The sequence below is a fragment of the Crocodylus siamensis genome, chromosome 11 (assembly GCF_052110815.1).
Source record: "Crocodylus siamensis isolate JL-2025a chromosome 11, ASM5211081v1, whole genome shotgun sequence".
Taxonomy (NCBI): Eukaryota; Metazoa; Chordata; order Crocodylia; family Crocodylidae; genus Crocodylus; species Crocodylus siamensis.
This window is the reverse complement of record NC_143405.1, coordinates 37,635,759-37,648,770: the sequence shown is the minus strand read 5'-3', so window position 1 is coordinate 37,648,770 and position 13,012 is coordinate 37,635,759. Positions and strand designations below refer to the sequence as shown.

At 42.8% G+C, this 13,012-nt stretch overlaps 1 protein-coding gene and 1 long non-coding RNA gene across 9 annotated transcripts in view; one reads left to right on the top strand and one right to left on the bottom strand.

Moving 5' to 3' along the window:
- The window catches only part of IQSEC1 (IQ motif and Sec7 domain ArfGEF 1), a 684,223-nt gene that overhangs the window by 422,341 nt on the left and 248,870 nt on the right, over positions 1-13,012 (top strand). The window lies entirely within an intron of this gene.
- The window catches only part of LOC149855749 (uncharacterized), a 70,222-nt gene that overhangs the window by 40,979 nt on the left and 16,231 nt on the right, over positions 1-13,012 (bottom strand). Inside the window, exon 2 of the long non-coding RNA XR_016438590.1 lies at positions 4,278-4,388. This is a non-coding gene — a long non-coding RNA (uncharacterized LOC149855749). The remainder of the gene's footprint in view (positions 1-4,277; positions 4,389-13,012) is intronic.

The window sequence follows — 13,012 nt, the reverse complement described above, 5'->3', positions numbered from 1 at the left end:
CTCCTGGTTTTCCCCCTGGGGCACTCTGGTGAACAATTGTTCACCAAGCTCCTGATGCTCTCCCTCGATATATTTGTAATCTGCCACCAAATCCCCTTGAAGTCTTCTCTTTTGTAGGCTGAACAGTCCCATATCCATCAGCCTTTCCTTGTATGGCTTGCTCTTCAGGCCTCTAATCATACAATTGACACTTCTCTGGGCTTTCTCAAGCCTCTCTCAGTCTTTCCTCAAAGTCTTGTTTCTCAGGCCCATAATCATTTTCATTGTTCTGTGCAAACTGTCAACATCCCTCCTGAAGCCTAGGGCCCAAAACTGGACACAATACTCGAGGTGAGACTTCACCAGCAGTGTTCCCTCTAAGCTGTATGGCATGTGCAGCTGTGCTCATGCCATGCTGCCAGACATGCCTGCACGGCTGCGGATGCCACACAGTTTAAAGGAAACATTGCTCACCACTACCGATAAGAATGGAAGATTCACTTCCCTTGACTTGCAAGTGATACTTCTGTTAATACAACTCGGTATGTGGTTAGCTTTTTTAACAAGAGCACACTGTTGGCTCATATTCAGTTTGTGCCTTACTGTAATTCCCAAGTTACAGGGCCCGCCAATCTGGATTAATGCAATTATTCTGTCCCAAATGCAGGTCTTTGCACTTTTCCATGTTGAATCTCATTTGACGGATTGTGGGCCATTTCTTCAATCTATACAGGTCATTCTGGATCTTAACCAAACGCCCTCTGGAGTGTCTAAAACTCCATTCAACTTTGCTAGGTGTGTACTTAGTCCTAATTAATAAATTAAATGATACTAGTCCTGGGGACAGACCCCCTTGTCTATCAGTATTATATTTTAGGGTATTTTAGGGGTTATGTGTGTGTGTGTGTGTGTGTGTGTGTGTATGTTTTTTAGGGTATATACATGCTGTCAGTATTATTTTGCATACATTATCCTCTATTATATGCTTCAGAATAACTTACCTAAACCTCCAGGCATCTTGCAATCATTATGTGATAGACTGTGTTTTCCTAATATTGTGTCTTAGGTCTGCACATCTGAACCCTGGGGCTAGGGACAGGCATTCAAAACACCTGAGCCTGAATTGATTCAATCTTTGTAGGCTAGTCTAACCTGGCTAGGCTAAACTGGTTTGTAACTGTACAGACATCCCCTCTGGACTGAAGAAATGCTGGGACATGCCTGCTGTAGCTCAGGCTAGAAGCTGGGGAACACTAGCACAGCCCTCTTTTCTATTCGACAGAGCTGAGCAGAGCGGGGGCATGGCCAGGCCCCAGCATGATGCCCTCCTCCTCTTGATAACAGAGCATTGAGTTGCACAGGGCGTTGTTAGCATTTATCACCCCATCAGCAAAACAACAGCCTCTCTCATTGGCTCAAGCTCTTCCTAAACAACTTTTTCCAAGGAAGGATGGGAGGGGCACATGTAAATTTAGCCATGAGCTTTCATGCAGGTTCTGGCCGGAGCTCCTGCTCTCATGCAGCTCCAAAGCCCAGATAGTGAGTGCTGCCACTTCCACTTTTCCCCTCCTGTCCCCTACTGCTGAATTCAGTGAGAAAGGGGAGAGCAAACAGCAGCAGCGTTAACCTCCTTGGGCTCTGGAGCTGTGCATGGCCAGAGCCATTGCCCCAATCAGCTGGTGAACTCTCTGGTAAGAGCAGTGCCACTAGGCAGTTAGCTCAGAGCTCATGGCACATGTGCAGCGCAGCACAGTCAAAGTGTATGAGGTGCATCCTCCTTGCCCCATTCCTGGATCCACTACAGAGAGAAGATCTGTGCAAAACACAATCATTACAATGAATTTCCTACTGTTTTACCTCACACAGTTTTGGTGGTTTACTAAATAGGGATGAAAGATAGTATCAAGCTAAATTTACATGTGCATGAGATAAAATAAAACCCATACTGGAAATGTTTGGAAAAAAATATATATGCATTTTGAGATGCAGTGTTTCCTATTAAATGCTAAATTAAAAAGGCAAACTTGATGTTTCTTCCTTAATTAACATACTTGTCTATAATGTTCATCACCAGACCCCTTGCCACCCCACAAGCCTTGTGATATCCCTATGAGGTAGGAAAGCATTATTTATTTTAGAACAGGAATAGAAATATTTTAACAGGAAAAACACCTTTCCTTCTATGCTTTCTACAAGCTACTTCAAAAATCTTCCTGTAGACTGCCCGAAGAAACGGCCTGAATTCTGAGAGGGTACTCTTTTCCATATATAGTAAGTGTAAATTATTTATGACTGCTGTGTAATGGCGCTGGGCACATGTGACCCCATCACAGGATATGTTCAGCTACCCGGGGCTTTGCCCTTCCAGCAGCCTACATATATAGGCTCGGCCTGCCATCCAGAGTGCTATCCTCACTTTCCCATGTTCAGCCTCACTCAGAGTTGATAAATACAGTCTGTGACACTAAGTGACCCCCAAGAAACATTTTCCTTCTTCAGCTTTAAAACAAGACTACTAGCACTATTCTTGCAGCTGTTGAGAGTAAATATTTGTTTTTGGAAAGCAAGGATTTAGGTAAAATAGAGATCTCTTTTTGAAGGTTTGCAAAACTATACCCTGTCACTTAACCTGGCAGGGGCATTTACTTTTGTTGGGTTAGAAAATATCACTGGATTTTAGGCACAACCGTTTCTTTAATAGAAACAAAATAATTTGTCATGTATTTTCTTTCTGTCAAGTGCTACACAGATTTGGTAGCTGGGCTTGTTAATTTTCATGAGTCTTTCAAGACTGAGATATCAGTATGCTAGCAAGTACAGCTGGCTCTAAGCTTATGCTGTATTTATTCTACACTGCGATCTCTGATTGGCAGTATGTTTTAGTACAGCTTCACTGCTCTGTGGATTGTCAAGACAACTGTCCCTAAAGGAGGATTTTGTACTGTGCATTTTCACTTTGCCATTTTTAATGGCTGCCCTAGAACAGCCTGTTGAAGTACTCAGCACTTGCTTCCTGAGCTGCCTCTGTTCAGTGAAACCATAAGTAAATACAAAGATCCTTGAAGTATACTGCACTTAGCGTTACAATGCTGAAGCTTCACTACGTCCCCAAATTACTTTGTGGTTAGGCCTAAGACAAAGAAGGTAGCAGTAAAATCTCTTTCAAAGAACCAGTTTTATGGTCAGGATGAGCGTGAGTTGAAGCTTAATGTTTTTAGTTGCTTCTTTCCCGGGGGTTAGGGGGAAGAAAAGGAAAGATGAAGAGCACATTGAGAACATAGCGGTTTTCATTTACAACGTCCTAATTAGCATTTTCTTTGCATACATTACAATATAATCAGCATTAGTTGCTGTCAGGAAATTCACAAACAGAAATTCTAACAGAAATTACTCTCAGAAATTCCAGGATTTAAAAATAAATAATCAAGGTGATAAATATAGTAATTTCTTCTCAAAGTTATTGCTATGTGAGCAAAAAAAATGGAAATATATTCTGAAAGCCCTGTCATTTCAGGAGGTGGTCTCCTGCCAGCTCAGAAGTCTCTGTGGCATTCCCTCCCCTCCACCCCCCACCTTCCTTTTTTTTTTTTTGGTCAGGCAAGGTTGTTTTGTATAGTGCTGTCAAGCTTTACCAAAAAAAAAGTTAAAATTCTGATGAGCACCAAAGATAAATGTTAATGATTTTTTTTTTTGGTGGGAGGGGGAGGTAAGGGGAGGAGTGGGAGGGTTGTTTGTTTGATTTTGCAAATTTGTTTTAGTTGAATAACATTTACAATCATTTCCTTCAGTGCTTTCGTTCTTATAGCAATATAAGGCCAAATGCTGTTCCTTTTACATCACCACTCCTTGCTGTGTTCCAGTTCAACTGAAGTCTGTGAACTAACAGCTGGGAATAGTTTGGCTACTGCAATAAGGAGCTCAAATATTGTTGTAGTTTAGCTGTGTCCTTCCTCAGGCAAAATTCCCATGCAACATGAGAGCCAATTTTGCTAACTGAATTTTGAAAATCTGGTATAGAAAAGTTCCCTATAGAAAGTTAAGCCTTAATTTTCTCTAACGTTGACTACCTAACAATCTGCTTTGGAGAAAGTTGAATAAACTGAGCTGGAACTTGATTTCAGTAAGAATCCCAGGATTTGGTTTCTCTAATATTGCTAGAGAGTCTGCTTTCAAATCTAACCATGCTGTTTCAAAAGTAATTTCAGAGGTACCATGCATATTGTTGCCGTCAAACAAACTCTAATGAATAAACACTGGGAGGGAGGGAAATTCTAGGATTCCTTTAAAAGAAACTTAACTGGAACGCGCATCCTGTTCATACCGTCCTCTGAAATCTGTGCTCTGCTGTCTTCTGTTTATGCTTCCCGTGCCTGCTTCCTGGTTGCACATCTCTCGTGAAGAGTTGCCGGCTGTAAATGACAACACAAACCTGCTCATAGAAGCTTTCATTAAAACAATTTTTTTATTATTTGTGCTTTTCATTGTTAATTAAACAGCATATTATTACTCATTTATACACAGTGACTTTCAAAATAAACTTACACAAACTGTTTTCCAGACAATGTTGTGTTACTAATTTAGCCCCATAGAAATGAAGAACATGAATAAAATCAGAAACCAAAACCGAATCTTTAAATATACTTGATTATCCAGGCGTGTGGTCAGTTGGATGTACTTCATGGAGGCATGACTTAATTTTAGAGCTCCAAACCTTTTTTGAACCATGTTAAATAAAAGGTCACGGGAAATATTTTCTGTACCTCCAAAGATCCATTTTCAAAAAAGATTTAGTAAAAGTTTAATTCACTTTTATTACATTAAAAATATTATAAACCTACATCGCTGATGACTTTCAAACAGCTTTACAAAGCAAGAAGTCTACAACATGCCTGTTTCTCCTAACAACAAAACCAAAGTTATTAGAAGAATAAATAACAGCAGTCTGGATGTAAGAAGTAAGGTCACATTCAGGGTCTTTTCAACAAAACATTTGTTTTCCTTAGTAATGAATGTCATGACCGAGGTTTCTGCAAGGCCCCCCCGCTTCCTGCTCTCACCCCCAAGAACTATGTGCCCCATTTGTGCCATCATCATTCCTGCTGAAATGTCTTTCTTAATGGAAATCAGTGTAACTGTTTGTGAGTACACTAGTACTCAGTGTGAAAAAGGGTAACAGAATATTGGGCCCTATATTGACTCTTAAAAGATAAGAGTTCAAATTACTTGATGTTTCAAAAAGGCAGAAAATGTAAGCTGCTTTTATCATGTCTGTTCAAGCCAGAGGATTTAAATAGAAAATGCCACTAATATTTAGATTTCTTTTCTTTAAGCAGCTCTCAGCTAATTGCTTCTGTGCTCTATTCAGAATGAAAATGGTTTGGGATTTACACGGTGACTAAAAGACGATGAGTAGCTGTTATTTTGTACTGTTGTTCATTAGTCTGGCCCCAAATTCACTCTCAGCTGATGAAGTTGCTATGAGTGCCTGTGCAATGCTTGTTACAGAGACATTATTTCCCTGCAAGCCAATGAAAAACTGTCATCAAGGTTCCATTTTAGATTTTATCAATGTGTTCCTGTTGCCCTAGCAACTAGAATCAGCCTATCTCAGCGAGGCTTTATCTTGTGGCTTTTATAGCTGAGAGCTTGCTCCACTGTGCACCATGTGGTTCAGATGATTAGTTTTTCTTCACACAGACCTAACTGGCAAAGTGTGTTGGGAATAAGATAAGCATAATTTATTTTGTGAGTGGGGAGGGTCCACACTTTTGCTTGTCATTTTTTTTCTTGTCATAAGGAAGCCCACATTTTTCATAGGTGCTGGCAGACAATGGAGCAGATGTGATTCACACCAGAGGAGCTAACTAAAAGAGTTATTCGCTGCTTGCTTAGGAGACGGAGGAGTTGCCATGTGATGAGATCTTAGTAGTACTGTGATTATAGGGTGGTTATACTCTGATCTGACTGAGATAATTGCTTGCAGTTTCCTAAAGGTTGTGAGTTTCAAGGATGGTTTCCAAGGGCCATTCACAAATTCTAACTGGAATACGTGTTAGTTGTTTGTACAGAGGGCTTTCAGAATGGCCTAAAATAGAAAAGAGAAGTGGGATTTCTGTGTAATAACAGCTATCTTGTTATTTTAGAGACTTTTGGAAAGATAAGCTGAAAACAGGATCAAAGAGCAGTGTCGACGAATTTCTACACTTTGTGCCGCTGGCTCTTTGTATTGAAGTAGTGTACTGTAACTGTGCAGGTGCAGTATCATGTGGATGGGTAGCTGCATATAGAGGTAGCAATCAGAAGCACTTATGCTGCAGCAATAAGGAGAGGAACATATTGGGCTGGATTTGAGTTGGTCAAATCGCAATAAAAAGAAGTACAGTATTGCACTGCAGACTACAGTTGCTGCAGCAGAACAGTTTGAAAATGCTGAAATTAAAGGCTTTCTGCTTGGATTATTGGCAGTTTTTATGTCTTCAGCCTCTTCACGGTTTTTACAAAAGGTAAGAAAACATTTATTCTGCATCCCAGAACTGAATGATTGCACATCGTGTCACCAGTGCATTTACTTGCTATTTTGTTCAGTTGTTGGAAGGTAAGAATGTGGTCAGGAGAGAAAGGGAGCATTAGGAAAATGAATGCAAACTTGTGTTGAATGTTATAAAGCTCCTTTGTATGACATAGCAATCAGCCACTTTTGTCTTGTGTCTGCAAATGTGGAAAGTGGTGGTGGTGTTTGTTGTTAACATTTGTGTTAAGTCAAATCAACTCAGAAGTAATAAATGAGTTTCCGTTATCTATATTATTTTTCTCCTCAAGCATAAAAGCTGCTGCTGTTTGGATTATAGAGCATAAATAGTGTTAGGAGAGTAATTGGAATGTCATGGAAATGTATTTAATGCAGATAAGACTTTTTCTTGCAGCAATATTCAATAATACCACAGTTCATCTTTCTTTTGTGATCCAGAATAAAGTACACATCACAGTCATTCAAAGCAGTGGCACTTCACCGAGGCAGGTCTGACAGAGAGCTTAAGTGATTGATGGTGGGTTGTGATCATAAAGAATAGCACTGGGTGTCAGATGCATTGAGCTTGTCTGTTAATGGAACAGCAAAATAAGCAATTCCATTTAACATGTACCCTGAACTTATCCTCATGCTTTTCATCTAAACTTCAGTTTTCTCACTGTACAGAATAAGTTACTAACTGGAAAAAATAAAAACATGAAATATATGCAGCTGAATTTTCTTCTTGGGTATCATCCAAAGTAAAAAAAATTAGAATGCTCCTTATTTGATTCTTTAAAAAAATGGTATAATTAAAAAAAAAATAGCATTCTGTCCTTATTCTGTACACTGTATTGTGTCTATTGTCAGCCCACAAAGTGCTTTGTAGTAAATGCTAATTGCAGCTGAATTTTTCACACAGTGATTAAAGGCTGGGGAAGGAAACTATTCTGATCTTTTCCAACGAATTAGGGTCCCTCCGTCCCCCATTTAACATTCTGTGAGATGGGATCAAATTCAGGATTGGCATCCTGCAAATATTTGGGAAGATAGCTTTATATTCCCCTTTTGTTGGTTTTGTTGTTGTTCTGGTTTCTTTTTGTTTTTGCTTTTTTACAAGTTTTGTATCTAAGCAGAAAGCTTCCAAAATTAGTCATATGCTTCAGGAGATTTTGTCATGCACAAATGAAATAGGACTTATTATATCTCTATCCTCTTGCATCTGCCAACTAAACCTGGTACTGTTTTCCCAGCCTATTGTGATGTCTTCCTTTTGTGCTAGGAAACAATGATGTGTTAGAAATGCAGCCTGACAGTAAGGTAGACAGTAATATATATCTAAATATAACTTTGTCTTGGGTGGGTTCTTGGCTAATTTTCAGTTTTCAAGCAAGCTACCCTAGAGTTGCCTTGTGTCCCTTGGTAGCTGAGAGTCCTGGATTCACTTCTATACAGGTCATATATTTGTGCATTTAGGCTCCAAACCTAGAAGGTTCACCAAGACAGGCTCAGTTGCAGGACAGGGTCCATAGGCATTCAAAATAGAGAAAAAAAAAATTAAGGAAACTCTCAGCTTTCTCACATTTTTGTCAGAAAATAGAAGAGCTTAATGAGGAATTAAGCTTTGCTTTTTAAACCAGGGTGAAAAAAGTGTGTGAAAAGCAAGTTGCCCAGAATGAATAATGAAGGTAAACGCATGCCTCATTTTCTTGAGACTTTTAATTATTCTTCATTAGTGATTTAAAATATATGTAAAATGTTCTTGGACTGCAGCCAAAGACTGGGGAATTGGGTGGGGAGGGGGAGGCATAGGTCTTTAATTTAAATTAAGTTACCCAAAATGGAATTTTGATTAACATTTCCATTATATGGTGCTCAACACAAAGATATTTGGCAGAAACATTATGGGTGCCACTAGGTAGCATATGTAAAAGAGGAGGATTCAGGCCTACACATAATGCTCCCTTGAGATTTAGGTGTGGGGCCTGGCTAGCAAGCCCAGTGATGATCGACTTAGGGAAGCAAGGTGAAATCCTCATCCCCCCCTCTCCATGTGGAAGTAGTACTATCAGTAGCATATTTAGACTCTTGGTGGCCCTGGGTGAACTTTTAGTATTGGGCCCCACTTCGCCAGAGATAATGATAATAATAATAATCCAACAATTGGGGGGGGGGGCATTTTTGAGCTCCCTTTCTGTCTGGACCCTAGGCAGCCTCCCAGTTTGGCATTGCCTGTGTCCAGCTCTGAGTGCTATTAGCATCAGATCTTGTTTAAAACAGGAGTTACAAACATTGCAGAACATATTGTTCTTTTCCTCATGTTAGCCATGCTGTCCTATTTTGGCAGAAGGCTCTAAGACATGCTATTCAGCCACGAGTACTCTGCTTGGTGCGCACACACCCTTGTGCACCTGACTCTCAGGAGTACAGCTGAGCAAGCAGTGTGGTACAGGCTACATTACTAACCTCTTTCCACTGTGGAACATTTGGCCATAGTATAATGCGATTTTCAGATTTGTATTACTCAGCAGTATTACGCTATGTTTTTTGTCAGGTTAATAACACACTGGCTTGCTGTTTCAAATTCAGTAATCAAGTTGTGCAGCTTAGTGGCTGTTAGTCAGTCAAAATTTACATGGTCACAGTACTGCATAAGAATTCACTAACACACACCTTTTGTCAACATGGAAGCTTGGGGCCTTCTTACACATTACACTTAGCACATGTTACATTTAGGCCATAGTAAGCATTAATAGAGCTGAGAAGGTTCTGAGCAGTTGCACATTAATGCTTACTACAATTTAATTATAGATTGTAGAACTGCACAGGAGTCTTGACTTGAAGTTCAGCTGGTCTCAGCCCTAAGACTGTACAGGAACCAATTCAAATTCTGATGCAGCAAGCGCCTGGGAGTGACACTGGCACAGCATGGGAGTTGGTTCTAGCCTTCGCACTGCATGGAAGTCTTGAACTGGTTCCCGTGCCATTTGGAGACTGGATACCAGTGTTGCTTTTAGCCCCCGCACTGCACTGGAGCCTTGAAGCTACAAGGCTCTGAGCCATTGGGGTTGGGGGGGAGAGGGGCTGGGAGCCCAACAGTTGTTTATCAAGCTCTTAGCCTCCATACTGTAGCAGAGCCTTGAACGACACCCCTCTGCTATGGAGCTTTGCCCCGGAATTTCACTGGAGTCTATTCAAGACTCCAGTACCATCCCAGGGGGGGTAATCAGGCTCGCCGCTTTTCTTGGGCAGAGCCTCCCTTCCCAGGCTGCTGCAGGGCTTCCTGCAGAGCCCCTGAGCTGCACAGAAACCAGTGCTTTGCTCCGTGGCTATAGGGGCAGCAAACTAAAACTCCTTCTTGGAGTTTTAGTTTTGCTGTGCTCAAGTCATTTAAGGAGCATTATGCTGCCGAATTAATGCGCTATATGCTGCCAAGGTGTGCAAATACTGACACCATTAAAGTGGTGCAAAAGCATTTAGCCCACTTTAAAGTATCATGCACACATGCCCCTCATTTCATCTATACACGACCCAAGACTCCAGTGCCAGCCTGGGGCTGTGACCAAAAAACAGCTGATTTTTAGTCTCAGCCTGGGAACCTACCACAGCTGGTTGGAGACTCCTGTGCAGTCCTGGGGTAGGACCCCCAATCAGTGGATTGTGGTTCCCAGCCCCAGGACCACAATTGATTTTTATTATCTCTCTGGAGTAGTCACAACTGAATGTAACAAGTTTTAATATAATAGGAAGATTATCTTTGTTTCAAAAGATGTAACTGTATAATATGAGAGCATTTAGCACAGGGGTCAGCAGCCCCCACTGCAAGTGTCAAAGTGGTACGTGAAAGCTTTTTGCTTGGCATACATGCCTCGGGGCAGATGGCATGGAAGGGGCCAGGCATAGGCAGACGGAGAAAAAAAAACTGGGGATGCTGAGTGTGCACGTGTCGCCCCAGCAGGTAAGTCTGCAGAGGAAGGGCTGTGGGGTGGGGAGGAGTGGGGCTGGGGCTGGGGCAGGTGCTGCCCAGCTGGGGTGGGCATGGGATGGAGCCATGGCTTGTCTGGGGAGCAGGGGTGGTGGCTCCCGTTGCTGCATGTGCCCTGGGAGGTCATGGGAGAATGTGCTTCTGGATCTGCATGGGCCAGAGCAGGCTGCCACTGTGGGATGGGGCTAGGGCTGTCCTGGGCTCATCCGGGGGGGGTTGGGCCCATGTCCTCAGGGTGGGTGGCAGTGGTGCTGGGAGTGGGGGGAGATTGGGGGACTATGGTGAATTTTGGGGTGGCTGCTGCCCCTCCCCAGAGTTCCTCTCCCAGCGCCACTGTTAACCACCCTGAGTGCAGCTCAGCCCAGAATCTCCCCCTCCTGAGAAGAGCCCGGCACAGTCCTGGCCCCAGCCTACAGTGAAAGTCTGCCCTGCCCCGCCCTGCACAGGCCACCCTCCCCGCCTTGCAGTCTTGCACCCCACCCTGGCTGTGCAGCTCTGGTCCATCCCCCAGCCCCACTCCCCTTTTCACCACTGCACATGTGCCTCTCTCTACCACTGCTGCAGCCACTGGAAGCCTGCAGGTGGGCTACCTTGTGGCCCTACCACTGCTCTTGGTATGACAGTTTAAGCACTCGTGGTGCTCAGGTGAGGTCCCAGAGGACTGGAAAAGGGCCAGTATGGTCCCTATTTTCAAGAAGGGGAGGAAGGAGGATCCGGGTAACTATAAATCAGTTAGTTTCACCTCTATCCTTGGGAAAACCCTTGAAAAAATTATCAAGAATCACATTTTTAGGAGTCCAGCAGGTAATATAATGCTGCAGGGCATCCAGCATGGGTTCATAGCAGGTAGATTTCTGCCTGAGTAACCTTGTTTCTTTCTATGACCAGGTCACTAAATGCTTAGATGCAGAAGTCGAGGTAGATGCCATCTACTTGGACTTTAAGGAGTCCTTTGACGTGGTATCCCATTTTATTCTTATAAACAAATTGAACGGCTGTGCCATAGAAGATTACACAGTCGTGTGTGGCAAATTGGCTTAAGGGTCATACCTGAGAGTGGTGGTGGATGGGTGGGTGTTGACCTTGAAAGATGTGGGCAGTGGGGTCCCCTAAGGCTCAGTCCTTGGGCTGGTACTGTTCAATATCTTCATCAGTGACTTGGATGAGGGCATGGAAAGCACTCGGGCTTCCAAGGGAGGTGGTGCTGTCCCCTACCTTGGGGGTCTTCAAGAGGAGACTGGACAAGCACCTGGCTGGGGTCACATGATCCCAGCACTTTTTCCTGCCACTGGCAGGGGTAGTGACAATGTGTAGAGGGTGCATGTGTAACCCCTGGGAATGCCAGTACACCTCCTGATGGCTGTGGTCATTTAGGTGATGGGCAGGGGGGCAGGCAGGAACCCCGGTGCCCTCCCTGCAAGCACCAGCCAATTGTTGCACTCGCTGCAGCCGCTTTTGAGAGTGGCTTGCTCCCAGAAGCAGCAGCAGCCACTCCTGGAAGCGGCTGCAGTGAGTGTAGTGATTGGCAGCAATGATCAGCTGTCGTGGGATCCCCTGGGGGGACACCCCCACACACACACCACAAGATTTCCTGCAGGGGACCCTCCCAGTTAGCAGGATTGCCTGTGGGGGACCCCCCCACCCCAGTCGGTGGGACAGGTTGCAAGGGGGGTATGTGCCCTCCCTGAGTAAGGCTGCACCAGTCGCCCATGGGCAGGGGGTCAGACTTGAAGATCCATTGAGGTCTCTTCCAACCCTAGCATCTATGAATATTATGTTCTGAGTCTGCACTGTAAGCTTGCCCAATAGCTTTTGGATTGATAGAAACATTTTTTTACACCTGCCCAAAAATAATGTGTAAAATCCTGGTTAGAAATGTTATTCCATGGGCTCTGTGTCTTTACATACAAATTTTTTGTTCTCTTGTTTCAAGGATATAAAAAATAAGCCCTTGTTTTTGAGTAATGACATTAATCCCAAAATAACTGTCTGTACATAGGCATTTTTTTCAGAAAATGGAAGGATTTAGTGAAGAATTAAGCAAGGAATTTTGGAAAAATGAACAACTCACCCCTGATTTTCATGGGTATTTGAGGATGAATGTGTCATGTTTAATCAGAGGATTATGATGATGAATTGTAGAACCATATGACTTCAGATTTAGAATGTGAAAATAAAGGTTCTCTTTACTTTTAGCCAATTCAGTGGTACATCCTAAGGTGCTTCTACCAGCTGATATGTGATAGTTCTAGTGTGAAATGTTACCATTAGCGCTGTATTAAAGATACAGCATAAGATGATAAAATCTGTCGTTGGTGGTGACAAGGGTTAGCTCCCCAACTTTTTTCAGGTTGTTCTTGGTAGCAGATTCTTATATAATATACGTAATACCAGCTAGAGAAACTTCAGAGCACTACAACTTAATCCGGTTGCTTGACCAAAACTTAGATTTATATTTTTCAGTTCATGTTTAATTTTTAAGTAGCAATAGACCGACAAAACGTCTGGCCACTAAATCTAAACAAGCAGAAATCCCCATT